A 14,871-nucleotide genomic window follows, 5' to 3' on the forward strand; every position below is an offset into this window, starting at 1 on the left:
TCACCGAAGCCGATTCTTTCAAAACATCTCATCCCAAACGAAATACGTAGAATGTGTATAAATAGGGAGATATTCATTTGAAGTTGCCAAATGTTCCTGTCTTGCATTAACTTGCCATGAATAGAAAAACATCCGGTTACGAAGAAATTGAATGTCACTCATGTCTACACACTGTACTGGAATTCGCTTTTTTTATAATTTATATAATCATTTATTTGTTTTAGTTTTAAAATAATAAATAATCTGGGGCTCATAATTCTGAATATGTTTCATGATCTAATAGACATTATGTTAATGTTCTTATTGTATGACATTATAAAAATTAATATGACATTTGTATGCCTTTTTATACTTATGTATTGTGTGGATTTTTATAATTAACTATACAACTGTACCACTATCTTAGCAAATAAACTATTTCATTTCATTTCAATTATTTCGTTTCATATCATATCACTTCACTTTATTTCATTTCAAGTGATCAGCCTCCTACATACCACACACTTACACACGCCATCGACTTTTTGGGTTTAAGGGAAGCCGATTTCCTCAACATGTTTTCCTACACTGTTCGAGTGAATGTTGAATATGCACGTAGACAGTAACTCCATTGCCGGGGATCGAACCTACGACCTCAAGGATGAGAGTCGCACGCTGAAGCCACTAGGCCATCACTGCTTTAGACTGATTACGAGAAACATGAAATAAAACTTATTACTCATTATAAAATTTAATTTTTGGTATTGCTGGAATGTTTGGCTAATAAAACTTTTTGTTATATTTAAGTTTAGTTCAGTTTTAGTATACCTATGTTTTTACATGCATTTCGTCTTATTCATTTCTTATACAATTCATGTACTTTACCCTCAGTTGTTTCTTTTTATTTTTCTATACTTGTGTTGCATGGAAAAATCTGCTAGCATAAACGGTACACTAAATGACGAAACTTTTTAAATTTGTTTTTATTTTTCTATTTATCCATTTTTTACTATTATTACTATATATGTTAAGTATTGTAAAACCTGTGTATTTGGGTATTGGAAATAAGTTACAATTGAGATTGAATAAAATTATAATATCAATTAAATTATTAATAAACATAGTTTTGTTCAAGTTTGTAGGTACAAGATCTTTCTATCTTTATAAAGAAAGTTTTATAAAGCTTTTTGCATAGTGTGTAAACGTTATAGCATTTTCATTTACACAAGGTAATTTTGCAGTTCGTTAATGTTGCCATCAAACCGTGCTCTGTATGTACTTAATGGTCGGTGACTTTTGTATTCCAATAATATATGGGTTCGAAGCTTTGAGAAAAAGGATGTTTTGGTAATAAATAGAGCGAAAACAGGGGTGTATTTTGGATATTGTCTTTTGAAGTAATTTTGTATACAATATAACTTCTGGTATGAGTCGTAACATCTAATGGGCCATGGGATCGAAAACTGTTTAATTTATTTTAGGACTACTACAAATATTTTTATATATAATTTCTTGTTTAATTATTTAACATATTTTTATTTTTACTGATCTGATATTAACAATAATAATAATTTATTTGTCTTAAAAGTTAGAGTTTTACATAGATGTTACATTATGAATCATATTCTTTATGTCAATTCTTATATCATTTTATCAGTACATTAAAATATATTAATTATCAAATTAATTAGAAAACATAAAAAAATTACGTTATTACATTTATAATTAGTCAAAAGTGTATTATTTAAGACTCTAATCTAGGACCACCTTCTTTTTTTATTCGTTTAAATTTGATTTAAGTTTAAAAAATTTTTTAATTTTCTACACAAATATAATATTGCAGTTTAATCTTCTAGGATCTAAACATCTGTATTTCAAATCCTCTGTAAAATCTTGCCCGGGTCAATTATTACATTTATAATTAGTCAAAAGTGTATTATTTAAGACTCTAATCTAGGACCACCTTCTTTTTTTATTCGTTTAAATTTGATTTAAGTTTAAAAAATTTTTTAATTTTCTACACAAATATAATATTGCAGTTTAATCTTCTAGGATCTAAACATCTGTATTTCAAATCCTCTGTAAAATCTTGCCCGGGTCTCCCTCAACCGGTTTATCCGTAAAATTGAGTTGATCCGGTTAACAGTTTGAGCAAACAACTACGTCCGGTCACGTTCGGAGGGATTCTTATTTAAGTATCAGTGTACTTCTATTTCTACATTAATATCTTCATGAAATCTAAAGAACTTATTAATTCATTATTTTTAAATATTTGCAAGTGTCCTATGATAAAATACAATATATTTATTATATTAATTATTTATGTATCGATAGATATATTACAGATAAATTCGCCGATGGATATTCCAAAACGGCTCTGCAGTTTACCCACTGATGACAAAGCAACTTCTAAGGCTGAACAGAACTAATCTCAAAGTATGATATGGACAATTACAGGCCACAGTCTCCTTAACAAACATCTTTTCCGTCACCCGAGTTAGTGCCTAATCTGATAAAATACAAATCCGTACTTTAGTAAGAAAGATTTTAATTGTAATAAATAATATTATAAGTTCTCTATTGTATTTATAATATTTGTTGTGTAACACACATGTTTTTTGTAATTCATAATTTTTGTTAGCTGCAGGATTATGAAATAAATAAATAAAATTTAAAATGTTTGATTACTCAATATAACCATATGAGACTATCAGGCTAGTAAAAAACTATTCTAAGCTTCAACTAGCAATCGTTTGCATAGACTAGCTCAAATCAGTGCAGCTTGTTACAACTCGTCCTACTTGACAGACATTGACGGATGAAAATTGAGTTCACGTCACTCAATACCGCAGAGCCTATGAAGTGTCCTCTATCACTATGGGCTGATTTAGTTCACGTTTACAAAGAGATCTGAAAGTTTAAAGTTGTCTTTGTAACTGTAGATATTTATGTTAAATGATCATGAATGTTTTTCTTTAAAATAAAATAAATTAATATCTGTGAAGCTTTTTTTATCTCTTTCATGTTCATTCGCCAATCTAAACTACCGCTAACAAACTCCCTTTCTCGCAAGCCTCCTCTTTAGAGACACTCTCCTCAAAGCCTCAGCTAGCATTGGAATACTATTGATGTATCGAAAAACGTTACGCGGTCATTTGGAAGGGAAGGCCAAATTAGCCGTCGACTTTTGGCTTTAAAGCAAGCCGGTTTTTCTTACAATGTTTTCCTTCACTGTTCGGACGAATGATGAATAGCACACATAGAAAGAAAATCCATTGGTGCCCAGACTACGAAGCTTCGACAATACTAGCTCAACACTGCTTACATAGTGGTTGCCTGGAAAAAATCTCTCGAAAACGATAAGGCCGCCAGTCGCCCTCTTTTTCATTTAATTATGTTCAATTTTTATATTGTAATGTAACGAAGTGTTAATAAATAAATATATTTTTTTTTCTACAAAATCAAACTAAAATGTGTTTTAATTATGTATAAGATGCATATTTTATTTAACGGTTTACAATATTTTTTTCGCCACTTCTCTTGTAGAATTAAAGAATTACGCGACGCGTATTGACGCAATTGTTGTCATTTTGTGTATTTTGTTAGTAATAAATGTTATGTTATGTTATATTGTGTTTTACTTATAGGTGATTCAAAATATTCCCTTAAGCATACATCAGTCTCATTAGTGACAATACACTAATCGAATCAATAATCAACTCATGACAAGCACTAATTACCAATTTCATAAACATATTTGCATTGCCTTCGACTGTCATCAGCACGGTTCGTGTTATTGATGACTCAATTTAATATCTTATAATTATAGTTATTTCAATAATATTTATGTCTGTGAGCTGATAACAAAGTGTATAAAAAGTTTTAAATTCCCGGTAAGATAATAATAATTTCACGAAATCATAAAAAGAGAGATGTGGTTTATATACGGGCAGGCTCACCAATGCAGAGGGCTCGCGAGTGCGTTGCCGGCCTTTTAAGAATTGGTACGCACTTTTCTTGAAGGTTCCTCTGTCGAAACTTCAAACCAGACTATGTTGATGCTGTTATATAATTTGATAATCTTGTTAAGAACCTAAGAATTAGAAAAATAAAAGTTTCAGTCTAAATTATGGCTAACTTTCCAAATACAATAAATAATTTTTGAATAAATATCTATATATTATGTAGTGCTACCCACAGATTTCATATAAAAATAATCTGAGAAACGAAGTGTTTCTCTTGCGACTTGTAAACACAATAATTCCAATGCTCAAAGAAATAAAAATAATTCCATTAATAACTAATTATTTTATCCCGTAGGCTATTCCACACCATTGGCTTCTCAGAAATTAGCCGCCGGAGGAAAAAAATATTATCAATCATTACACAAATTGATTTCTACCTCATAACGCCCGAGTCTAATAAATATTATATTACGACGTCTTTTGTAAGTAATTTATTGGAACCTCGAATTCGGGTCTTTTAGAAATGATTTTTTGTTGAAATATCAAGAAATGTTTTTGCGTAATGTGCGTAGATTTATGAAAAAAATATATAGTATAAAATTCGACCACAAATGGTTGTCAGTTGTCTTAATGCCTTATGATTACTCTGAACTCTCCGTGCATTTAGCAGTGGTGGCCTAGTGGCTAGAAAATCGCGTGGGTTCGAATCACTTATATCTTTCTATGTACGCAAATATAACATTTTGAAGAAATCATCATACCGTAGTCCTTCTTATCATCATCTTAGTCTTCTAATCGATAGCAACCGGCACATAAGGCCGACCACCTACTTGCCTATTGAAAAGTTATCTATGGAAATCTAAGGAAAAGACAAAGGTTTATAGGGCTGTTTTTCTTTTCTACGTACATAGTATCGTTTGTCTCGCTAAAACTCGGGTAGGTTTGAACATTGGGTTTGAACACAAATAAGTAAATACTAAAAACAAAAATTGAAATTTTTAATAAGATATCTTTTATAGTTTTTGTTACAAATTGTCATTTGTAGACAAATATTTATACATGCCTTCAGATTTGTGTTTCATACCTGTAGTATAAGCTCGGATTTCTTTGATATGTTTAAAAAATTATATTTTTATTTCTGACACAAATACGAATGAAAAGCTATTACAAAATCTATTAGGTAAACTCTAATTTAATTAACCCATACAATTTTTGAAATTTATATTTAATACCTGTTCTCTTATCTCTTTGGTCTGTTTAAAAAAAATATAAAGTTTTGACACAAGTATATGTAGACGATAGATACAAACGAATGAAATGCTATTCAATTACCAAATTTATTAGGTAAACTCCAATGTAATTAACCGATAGAATATATTATGACAAAAAGCGCATTTCGTGTTCTTTTCAGTGAATGGTTTGAAGTGCCAAGTAATTACACACAACGGGGGGTGTGTGACAATGTAAAAGGGGAAAAAAGTTCTGTTTTACTTTAATATTTCACTCCTGTCGACGGAAGATTTCCAGTGATTAAAAATGTACTTTTTGTCGCGTTTCTTTATATGCTGTATTGTTTTTACAAAGGGCTGTTTTTAATAATCAAACTTGGGATTGGTATGTTTTTAATTATTTTTTGTGCTGGAATGTGAATGAATGAAATACTTGTAATTTTGATATTGTTGAATATTTTGCTGCTGTAATTGGTGTACAATTTTGGATAATATTAATTGAATTCTGAAAAAATAATCCTGATGTAATGCTAATTTGGTAATTATACATATAACAAACAGGTTACATAAGTTATTAGGCACCGGGTGACCTTATCGTAAAAAGCAATTTCAATAATTTATAGAAATACTAACTATTAGCTTTACGAAACTAAAGGAAAAACTTATATAATAATTAATATAGCTCTAATAAGTAGCTGATTACGAGGCAGAAGATATATGATGAATGTACTTAAATTCTGATCATACGACAAATATAATAAAAACATTTAATTTAGTTTAAATATGGTATGTCTACACAGAATGATGACAATAATACAATATTCGTTTTATAAACAAAATATCAAGTAAAGAATCCTTCAAAATATGCTAATTAAGTAATGAAAGCATACCGAGATCCATCTTCCTAATTAGCTCTTTATGCAGTTTTAAAATTTCACCTGAATTTCGTTGGCCTAATCAAGAAACATTTGCATGATGCAGGTTTTGGTATATCTTGGGGAGCTTTCCAAGCTTTCAAAAGCGTTCAACTTTTCATAACTTTATATGAATGTATGTGTCCTGAATTTTGAAAAGTAGTGGCCTAGTGGCTCGAGCGTGCTATCCCCTGAGGTCATAGATTAATTTTTCAGGTGTGACCAATTGACTATCTTTCTATATTACATTGTGAGGCAACTCGCTTGCCTTAGATGTAAAATGTCGACGCTGTTTATCAGGTACAGGATTATCTACTTGTCTATTAGATTGACAAATGATCATGAAATAGATCAATAAATCTATACTGTTCCTATATAAGGTCACAGCGTAATGTTTTTTCTTCATCGTTTAGTGTCCCTACGCAGAAAACATGTTTTAGTACATAACACGCAAACAGGCTTAATAATATTAAATAGTTTTAGATATAAATGTAACTTATGTCACCAATTTATTATTGCAATAGTATAAAAAATAAATTGAAAAGTTTTTGTCGGGCCCGTAGTCACCTATCATTTATATAATATCTGTTTTCATTATTGCAAGAAAGCAAGAAATTATCTTTAGTATTTTCGTTGAATATCGTTGTATAACAATCAATGGTGGATTTACCAACAGGCTACAAGTTTAAATCCCGATAGGCGAAAATATACATAGAAAACGTAAGAACTAAATTTTGTTCTTAGGTTTTCTATGTAATTATAATACATCCAAACTAGCGACGGTTGAAGCTTTGCTACTCCTTAAGGCTTTTTATTACACAATCACTCATTGTTTTTCATTTAACAATTTGGCCATGAACGTCATTATAATGTCTCTCCAACCATTGAAATTATTATTCTTCGTAGACAAAGTTGTAAACGCCTACTATTTTTAAATTACATTAATAAAAGGAGACATTGCAATATTAATATGTTAAAGCCAGTTATAAGGTTTCAAAGCGTCTTTTAAAAGAAAAGTTAATCAAATTTAAACTCTAACCCAAACATAAGGTATAAAATAAGAAACTCCTCTAATCCTATTGAAGGTTCTAAGCTTTTGTAAATGTGGGGATTTGCATTGCCAATACTATTTCAGTTCTTGTTCGAGACACTGTTTAGAATAATCCCGGTTTAAAATTCGGATTTCGACTCGAGTCAATCTTGCTCTGTCGAATTTGTTTGACCAGTTCTATAAATGTAAGAAAACAATTTTGGTTTTTCTTAAATTTAAATATTAAAATAAAACACATCCTGTGTGCTATAAAACATTGTTTATACTCAGTCTTAGAACATGTTAATACTAAAAATAACCCCGTATCACTTCGACGTCCGTCGTTCCACAACTGAGCTGTTTGTAGGCAGTTTTTGCCGCGTACCATCACATTGTGAAACCATCTGCCCGCTGAAGTCTTTCAGAACTAATTCAACTTAGAGTCCTTCAAGATAAGGGCTTTCCAATTTTTAAAAGGCCGGCAACGCACTTGTGAGCATTCTGGCGATGTGGTGCGCAATGGAGAGCTGGAGCACTGAGACGCGCCCGCCCGTAATAACAATTAGTTATGTATAACATTAAATTAATGTCATTTTAATTTATCTTGTAAATTTCAAAATCATGTACTTATATAAATTTTCCTTAATTTACATTAATTGAAAGTGTCAAAATTGCCTGTTTGCGTTTTTTCTATCGAGCGAATTTATTTAAATCGTGTATCGATCTTTCAAAATGGATATATGTACTACTCAACTCCAGCATATATTTTTTTCCATTTGCCCTACTTTAACCAACAAAAAATGGAAAGAAACAATGTACTTTTTTGGAGTTTGGAGACCGGATAGGTCCTTAATCAATGCACTTCATTAATTAATTATTTTCATACCACGACTTTAATAGAAAATTTATTTATTTCTATACTTAATACTAATACAATGGTAAACTTATTAATGTAAAAATTTAAATAAACAAAATATAAAACTTAACCCTTTTTATAATAATAATAATAATTTATTCATATAACAATATATATTAAAGAATTGTACTAAGTAATTAACATAGTACAATTCTTCAAATTCAGCCAGTGTTCAACTAAACATATACATCCATCTCATAGGCAAAAACATTTAGAATGCGCAAGACGCGTGTTAATGGCACTGCAAACATCATTTCTCAATTCACATGGGCATAATAAATTTACGTGATTCTAAAAGTGTTCGATATAGAAATCTTGCAGCATAAGCTTGAATTAGTACACAACAAAAATAGTTTCCAAAAGATTTCGCTATCGTTCAGAAGTACCCAAATCACATTCAATAAAGCTTCAAGCTTCACACAATTTCCAGATGCGTAAACTTATCTGAGGCGAAATCTCTAAAACGGATTTATTCTCGGAGAATATCAATTTTTCTCCGTCAGAGAAGTAGTGTTGTTTCGAAACTTTGACACAAGTTTGAGTTATAATACTGTGGAGTTTTTTAAAGTTTTTCATTTTATATGTGTGGTCTAATGCTAGAATTCCAGAAATAAGAATTTGTCATGGGAAATTCAAGTTTAGATCGAAATTTATTTTGAAACAAATTCAAATGAGCACGTAATCTATAAAATAAATAAAATTTTACTTTATTTGACTCAAAACAAACATTACATTCTATATACAATATTCACTGTGGTTAACCTTATACATAATATATATCTATGAGCACTAGCGTTTAAACTAGGCCTAGCTTGTGCCTTAAACGATAGTTTCTTCCAGTGTCATTAAGAATTTGGTTAAACTGCCATTAGACGTTTATTTTCGTTTATTGAACCAAATGGAGGTGGAATTAAATTTAAATTGTTGCAGTTGTTAGATTGAAGTAAGTGTGAACTTCGACAAAATATTTTTATTTTAAATCTGATTTATATAATTGGTAATTTGAAATTATATTTCGATATTGCATGATAATATACATCCGATAACTAAGTGCCTCTTCGTAATAAAATAATATTGGATACAAAACGTGATTTATCCACAGTCGATTGAGTTATCAAACGTACTGTAAACAATTTGGGTTTCTTGAAATATTTATTGGAAATCAAATGGTTTCTTCGGCGTCAATAAATACGTCGATTTGTTGCTTATGTTTATTGTATAAGCCTATTATGACCAACATTTTTATGTAAAAATGCTGATACTATGCTATATTAATGGATAGATTATTATCACTACATAGTATAAAACAAAGTCGCTTTCTCTGTCCCTATGTCCCTTTGTATGCTTAAATCTTTGAAACTTCGCAACGGATTTTGATGCGTTTTTTATAATATATAGATTGATTCAAGAGGAAGGTTTATATGTATAATAACATCCATTAAATAGTGGAGAAGTACTATTATTTTTGAGGTTTCTAATGTGATGTCGTAAATAATTACATTTTTTCCGCTTACATTGCAAACGCAGGCTGAACCCTACGAGTTTTATCAAAATAATGTCCTAAGTATTGTACACATTGAAAAGGTCTACAGAAAAGTCCATGATGGTATATGTCTATCTCTTATGGATAACCCACATTATTATATACAACGTTCACAGATTTTCTCTAGTGAATTTAGTATCAGCATTGCACCCGTGCGAAGCCGGAGCGGGTCGCTAGTATGTTATATAATGATGACGATTATTATAATAAAGTGATTTTTAGCAAACATTCTGAACAAATTTAATGTTCACAGTTCATAAAACAATATTGCTTTTCACACAATATCTTAAAACTGTTTACTTTAATGACATTTGAATGTCATTTAAAAAGCTTTTTACCCAATTACAACCAAACGGATATCCGTCTAACAAAGAGTTAAGAATCGGGAACAATTCATTTCCCGAGGGATCCGAACTCAATCAGGCATTCATTCAATTAGTTCGCTGTAACATTTCAAATTGAATGAGAAAAGCCAATGACCTACTAACGAAACTCAAAACCTTAAAAACGTATTAAAGGATAATGTTTTTATTGGAACTGCTTCTTAGGAGTCGTTAAACTTCTTTAATAGATTGCTTACATTATTATCTATATTTACATACTAGCTGAGCTGGCAAACGTCGTTTTGCCATGTATATCATTTATGGTTATTGTGCCTCACTCGACATAGATAGTTATAGTGTGTCGCGGACTTTTTTGTAGATATTTATAAGATCTACAATTACTTAGAACATTCTATCTTTAATACTTTAGGCAGGGTACGCAAAATAAGTAACTTTTTTGGTTGATTTTTTACACCTTGTGTCCGAAAAACCCTAATATCTTACGGAACCCTATTTTTGTTCAAAATTAAATATAGCCTATATTACTCGTGGATAATGTAGCTTTCGAATGGTAAAAGAATTTTTAAAATAGGTCCAGTAGTTTATGAGCCTATTCATCACAATCAAACAAACAAACAAAGTTTTCCTCTTTATAATATTAGTGTAGATAATTATGTATGTACTTTGTATATTCGCGGCTGGTTGGTGGACCTATCTGACTTTTATAATACGAAGAGTTCCTTCGAGAGTTGTGTGCTGCATATTTCGGGCTACTGCTGAGGAAGTTCCATGTATTTGGTTAGCCTTACCCCTTATGGCATACATTTCACACATGTATATCCTTTCTATAACATATTTTAATTAGTACTGATTGTAATATGATGTTTAAGAATAAAAAAAAATAAATGTATTAAGGTCTTTCAATATATTTTCTTTTGCATCGCTGTTCATGAATCCGTATGATTAGCTTTTCAGTTTGTTATTAATATATTTTTTATGGCTTTAGATTAAAGTCGATAAATTATTTTAAATAACATTTGGTTATGCGCTTCTTACTCATCATTTGTCTTTTTTTTTAAATTTCTCTTTCTAGGGCCTGGAAGAGATTGCTTGTTAGCGATCAGGCCGCCCGTTGCATCCCTTATAATTTTCATGTATTGTGTCATTTGAGTTTTTTGATTCAAAGAATTGATAAATAAATTTTTGAAACCATTGATAAATGCTTACAGTTCGTTATAAATAGTGTTCTGCGTTAAGAAAATTGCAAAAATATTTTTTTTGACAGTTGTTAAGGGGCAATGCATGAACCATGTTCATGAGTGCGTCACCGACTTACGAAAAGACATTTACTAAGTGGAAGACTACATACATTCTTGTTCTAATAAAATGTCCTTTAGATGCGACCGGGTTCAAGTACCGGGTTCACCCGGTTTTGAGACGGGTAAAGGATATCGGATAGCGGTTAATTTATTTACTTACAACCCCAAAGCAATTGACCCGGATATTTTTATCCGCAGTGAAGGTGTATGTATAAAATTTGAATGTAAATTTTATAAATTTATGTTTTTATACATTTGTTCATACTCATAAATTTATAATATTATTAATAATAATAAACCGGATAATTTCCATTGATTACAAAATTAAAATTACAGATTTGTTATATTATTTTTTTTCTAATTAGGCTAATATCTTAATTACTTTCAGTAGGTACAGTTGATTGGCTTTCTTTCTCCATTCGCTTCCTGCTAACGCTTCCATTTCTTCTACCTATTTTGCGGCGGCCTCTTCTCCTTTTCCCTTGGTCGTTGGAGTTGTCTTTAAAGTCCACTTTGAGACTACACACTATAAGTTTTAGAATTTCATGATGATTTATTTTAGTGTTTTAGAATTATTCGCGAACGTAACGGATTAAGTAGTATTTATCTGGAGCTGGATATATTCGGTAGTGGCCTGATTGCAAAGAGGCAAAAAAATATAATATTATCTTTTAAAGAAATTTGTGGGTTATTCTTGCCATATTTAATATACGGTTACTCGTATAAGTAACTTACTTGTACTTAGGATAAATTTTAGAACTATTCATACTTTGTGAAAGATCCACTTCCAAGAAATATATATTTCGTGTTTTTATGTGTAATTGCAAGTTTTTTTAATGTAACAGGAGGTTAACGGGCTGTACATTGCCATCGTAAGTTCAATGCCGGGAAAATACTACAGTGGAAACTATCTAATTGTGTTTTATTATTTCGAGACTGCTATTAAACTGATTAGCTTTTAAGAGAATTATATGAAATAAAACAAAAATCAAACGGCATTTGATAACACATAACTAAATGTTAAATTAACTATAAATCAGAATCAATTCCCAATAGAGATAACCCATACATTGGATATAATATTCCTCGTGTTAGTTTTGTTCCAAACTAATTCAATCACATGATCCCAATGGAGGAAAGTTTCCTTCCTTTTGGGATCTGAAACAAATCACTGTTATTTTAGTACCCTTAAGGATTCTACGTAATGCAGTATAATATTTGAGTGACCATAAAGTGATTAAATTTGTGATATAATAATTTCTTATTATTATTTCATTCGTATTATTATAATATTTGTAATTTTAATAAAACAACCAAAAAAGTGTATATTCATTCTTTATAATTAATTAATGGAGTAAGAAGCTCATCTTGCCACCGCCCATAGACACTCACAATGTTAGAGGGACCGCGATAGCGTTGATAGCCTTATTAGTATTAGAGCGATCTTTATGTTTGTAACAGGGGTCAGACGGGCAGAAGGACAAAAGTAACAAAAAAAGTAACATATTACATATATATATATACATAATATGTATTTACATAATGTGTACATGTGTACGGCAACTAAATAAACGTCACAAGAACTGCGATTTTAAATTAAATTTATAACAAAAGCCATGTTCTCATACAGAGAAAATAATTAGATCAACAGGTATATCTTCTATTAAAGCTGTTATGAAACTATCTATGTTAAAGGCAACGTAATAAACACTCAAGTATTTGGGGAGAATTTCCTCAATTTCCTCGTTAAGTGGCAACACTGCTCACCTCATCCGTATTCTAGTGGTGTTACCCTCGTGACCTGTTTTATGTAATGCCTTCATCTACTATGAGCTTTTGTTTGTATTATACACACTAAAATAGATTACGAAATTTCTTTCAATGCTAATAAAAATATATCAAATCTGTACATTGTCTTTTGACGCCCAAACCGAAAAACCAATTCATTTTTGACCACCTGAGATAGAAATCTTCAATTTCCTTTTACTTCCTTTTTTTCCTTCCCAAATATTGATAAAAGTGGGCCAATAACCAATCGACGGATTGTAATAGCCATCTATCGACACAAGCTGTCCATGGTAGGTCGGTTCGGTGTATGTGGATAGACTTTTGTATGAAAATGACAGTTCAACTGTGCCAATATCCTAACTTAAAATTTTAACTTATACCAGTTTTTATAATAATTGAAAAGTTATTTGATATGTTTTAAACATAGACTTGTATATTTTAATTTTATTTGCACGGTTTTATTTACTTTATTTGGTTTATATTGATCATCAAATACGATTGTGAAGAGCGAAGACATTACATTCTATCCGTCGCCAATAATGGATTTTCTTCGTAGGGATTGGTTATTAGGATGCAGATAGAAGATTGATCGACTGTCACGGTCTGAATGTATAAAAACAATCTGAGATTGTGGATTCATTATTGGGTTCGGACGTAAGTGACGTTGGCCTAGTGGCTTCACCGTGCTACTCTACCCCTACTACCCCTGAGTCGTAGGGTCAATCTAGAGTTGTGCACCAATGGTTTTACCTTTATCCGCAAAACATCGTGTGGAGACCGGCATATCTTAAACCCAAAAAATAATTCTACTCCTTAAGCAATCACCCAGTTCAAATTAAAGAAAAAACAAAATTTATTAAGTAAAACTTATCAAAGAGACTGATGCAATTCGATGCCAAGGGTTAACCCATTGAGCTTGAGGCGATAATTATTATTACTATAGATTTATAAGTTTTAATCAATTCATTGCTTATTAATTTTATGTCCCAACATCGCGTATCGTAAATTTACTTTGATTTAGTTTGATATAATTAACTCATATAAGAATTTAAATAAGAATGACGTTAGTTGTCATACATAACAATGCCCTGTAGGTAAGGAACAAATTGGTGGTATATCAATTTAAACTTTACAAATTATCATAACACTACTTTTATAAAAAAATAATAGAATAAAATAAATAAATCAGTGGCGTTGCAGCCTTTTTGGGTCTGGGCATCGGATTTTTGAATTTGTTTCATGGTTTAAATCATGAGATCTCTCTCTCTCTCTTTAATCGGTAGCTCATGTCTGAGCGTCGTGGTCAGCAACGAAGCATCTAGAGTGGACTGTTTCCATCGGTTTCTGTCCAGCAAAAATAATTTATTCATGTAGGTAACATAATGTACACATATGAACGTCAAAAAAGAAATATAATTTTACATTTACTGCCAGTTATAAAATCAAGGGTGTACGAACGGAAGAGAAGAACTGGCAATAAATTCTCTGCCACTCTAATCTAATCCAAACATTTGTTTACAAATTATTGACAATATATTTATTTATCTAGAGAGTACCACAGACGGAACGTCTATATGGTTTTCCGTTCCGTAGATTTTATAAAACATTGAACATTTCTGAATATTTGAAACACAAAGGAGCAAAATCCTTTGAAAATAGCTAAGAGGTTAAATTTTCTAAGTTATTCGAACAGCTACGAGCTGTAGAGCGGGATACATTTTGAAAACCCCGCGGAGTTATTTGCTTGAGAATTACATTTTTAAAACTTATGTGAAATAGCTTATTCTTGATAAAAAGAAATTATATATACTATATAGTATTGTCTTTTTTTTAACATAACTTTTACACATTTAAAGAAAAATACT

This window comes from Pieris rapae, chromosome 19 (assembly GCF_905147795.1).
Source record: "Pieris rapae chromosome 19, ilPieRapa1.1, whole genome shotgun sequence".
Classification (NCBI taxonomy): Eukaryota; Metazoa; Arthropoda; class Insecta; order Lepidoptera; family Pieridae; genus Pieris; species Pieris rapae.